We start from the raw sequence: 3,591 nt of genomic DNA, 5'->3' as shown, positions 1-3,591 counted from the left end.
ATTGTCTTCATTCGTTGGTTATGTCATTGCAATATTAATAGCCTAGGCCTTTAAATAAAATGTCCACAGTTGGAGGTTGCATACCAAAGTCCACGGTTCGCACCTTCACATGTATGTGTGCGTGTGTGTGTGTGTACAACTTTGTGCCTATGTATCTCTCTTTTTTGGGAAGGGGGAGGGGGCACAGAAATGTTGTTGCCGGTGATGGGGGGGGCACTAAAATTTTGCTGGTGTTAGGGGCTGTAAAAATATATGCACCACATATTTTCTCTTCCAGCCGCCCCCCCCCCCCACACCGCCGTTAATTGTGCTCGTACCCTTATGATCGAATCAGGGAATCGAAACTATCTAGTGCAGTCGACAATTGTCAACGCCGTTTCAAACTTATGTCAAATTTTGACTTTTTGTACAACATGTTGATAAACCGCAATTAAACTGTACATAACGTTGTTGTTGTCGAATATTTATGCAAAGTCAGCGCACCTGTGAAAATGGATAAATGACGTGACGTTTAGTGCGATGTAGTATGCGATACGAAGATCGATGGATCATGGATCGATCACGTTCTTAGCTCATACAGTTTGAAAGTATTTGCATTAGCCTCATGCCGTTATTATGAATGGAACCAAAACATAAACTTTACATTAAACGAAGCAGAACAGAAAAAACGTTTGACATTTTTCATTTTATGTTCATTCTAGCCAGCTAGTTATCGCTTGTGTCATGCATATATCTGTGTCACTTTGACCGCCCTTCACAGTAAGTGACGCTACCCGCAATTCTCCATGAACCGCACACACGGAGATCACTCACTGAACTGAAGCACATTTCTTCTGTACACAGAACAGCTCAGTCCACATTTCAAAATTCTGGGACCATAGTTTTGATAATCATATTTCTCTAATTTTCCACTGCGAATAATGAGAAGATAAACCCCTTTTACGCGGAGATAGCAATTTTGTCGACATAGATTTTTGACAGCCAACTGCAATATATTAAAGGGAAATAGGGAATAATATGAATCTGTGTTGGCAAAAGAAAGGGTATTGATTTTTTAAACGTTAACGTTTGTAACAAAGAAATTTTGCATGTCTGACAGATGGTATGACCATCTTAGTTGCTGATAACTTTACTTTGACAAGTGGTACAATTTTTAGCACCTTTAAACATCGACTTCTTATTCAATTTACTCCTGAATTTTAAACATAATGAATAATTTTGAAACATATTTTTAACCAATAATCCTACATGAAATTCTAAGTTTCAAATTGTTCAGAAAGTGATAAAATTAAAGAAGTTTTTAGCAATAATGTCTGAGCACACAAATCGAGGGGAATTGGGGGTAGTCTCACTTACTGTGCCGTTCGTCTCGTACCGCGGCTAGGATCGAGGAGTGCACGACCAGACTTGCATACGTTACGGTAGCCACATTAAATTCCCCTTACCTGATTGATAACCGAACCCCCCTACCGAAATTCAACGTCAATAAAATCCTTAGCCGATGCTAAAAGTTTCATCACTTGCGTTACAGCATTACTTCTGGATTTTTGTATATTCAATTCCTCCCGTTTGGTGATAAATTCGTCAATTTCGGCAGGTGAATCAGCGATTTACATCTAGGCTACTTCTAGAAGCTAAAGAGTTTTTAATTTTACGGGATTGAGAAACAAAGAAACTGTCACAATCATCGTAATCAATATGTGTAGATTTTTGTCACATGTTTATGAATACCAAAGTCCGCCAAAATTCTTCTGAACCTAAGCTTACTCTATTTTCATCTAGAAGCTAGGCGATAACGCTGCCGACAAAAAGTCGTTAACCTACCAGTACCACGGCAGTAGAAAAACTCCGACCGTATTACCTTACTTCTGATGTCAGAGGTAGGGGTGTACGGAAATCTTGTAAACCACATAGTTATTGTGTGATGTCACACTGGCATATATATATATATATATATATATAATATATATAATATATATATATATATATATATATATATATATATATATATATATATATATATATATGGGAGGGCACATAGTATACATTTTGTGTATTTCGGTCACTGCTTTAATAGTGGTTAGAGCACTCTGAGATTGTTGGGCAGCCTCTAGCGTAATATAAGGGGCGATCACTGTTGGCACTATGCTTCGCTCATGGTACGTATTGCCGTTAGAGCTAGCACTCTGGTGAGTCTATATTTTCAATCCTCAACAATGTGTAACCGTTCTCTCTGTGCCAAGTGCAGAGGTTGCCATAAATATATATAATAACGCTTTCAGAACCATGATCTGGTTTCTGGAACCAGACCAACGAGCTCAAAATATTTTTCTCGGCGATATTTTGTAACATTTTTATTTGATAAAAATCATGTGTTGTCTCTACGTTATTGAGGTTTGTTTTCCACCATGGGCTGTTGCCACGAGTTCTAAATACTCTCCTACTACTCCCTCTGCCGTTTTCTGTACTGGAAATTGATATTACAATCAAATATTCTTTGAAATTAAGCAGTAAGCATAAGGATTTCTTCCGAAGATGGTTACTCGCTGGGCATTGTTATTTTCCATATCCACAGCTTTGTAACCACTTTACCTATGCACTCTGTGCATTTATTTCTTCGTTTTAGAAATGTACGAGTACCGAGCATTAATACGCAATTTCAAATAGCAATGAAAATTTATCTTTAGCAAAATTTTAAGTTTTGGTTCTAATGTTAGACTCGAAATCAACTTACAAACATCCTTTAACAAAGATAAAACATTTACGTTTCCGATTTGAATAACCGAGAGTCAGGTTTTTTCAACGTTCAATATTTTCAAGACTTCTGACAGAATTTTTTGTACATTTGGATTTTAATTGAATGCGATTCAATAAAAGCTGACACATCTACAATCTCAGTTTTGTGTGATAATTTAGAAGCACAAATTACGACGCAGTATCAATGACGATATAACTAATCGACTTGAGCAATTAGATATTTGTAATGCCATTATCAGAAATAAAGTTACAATAATCTTTTCGTCATTGATGTGGTTTTGCGCTACTTGGTACGGTGTTGCCTGAGATGTAAGAAAATTGTATCTCAATGATTGTTTATGATATTTTATTGTATTAAAAAAGAAATTAAATGTTGTATGATTACGATAGCAATCTTACCTTCTGACTGTAAAACCTGGCGTTGGTCATCAAGTTTCTGAATAAATTGTTTGTTCTCTCGTACTCCCTCTGCCGTTTTCTTTACTGAAAATTAATATTACAATCAATGATTTGTTGAAAACAAATCTTGGATAATTCATTTCAAATTTACAAATTAGCGTGTAAGATTGCTTTTCGTTTATTACTCCCTGAGCGTTGCTCCATTCAAAATCTTTAGCTATGTATCATCCTTTATGTACGCAATCTGTGTATCTACTAAATCTTTTTATCATATACTCTCTGCCATAGGCTTAAGCCTCAGCATGTAATTTACATGCGTTTACAATTCTATTTGTCAAAATTGAAAGTTTTAGTTGTGGTTTTGAACTTCATATCAACTTATATAGGTCAATTATTTAAGGAAACCAACAACAAAGAAGTAAACGCATTTACCCT

Source organism: Ptychodera flava, unplaced genomic scaffold (genome assembly GCF_041260155.1).
Source record: "Ptychodera flava strain L36383 unplaced genomic scaffold, AS_Pfla_20210202 Scaffold_29__1_contigs__length_4469600_pilon, whole genome shotgun sequence".
Taxonomy (NCBI): domain Eukaryota; kingdom Metazoa; phylum Hemichordata; class Enteropneusta; family Ptychoderidae; genus Ptychodera; species Ptychodera flava.
Note: the sequence above shows the minus strand (reverse complement) of the source record.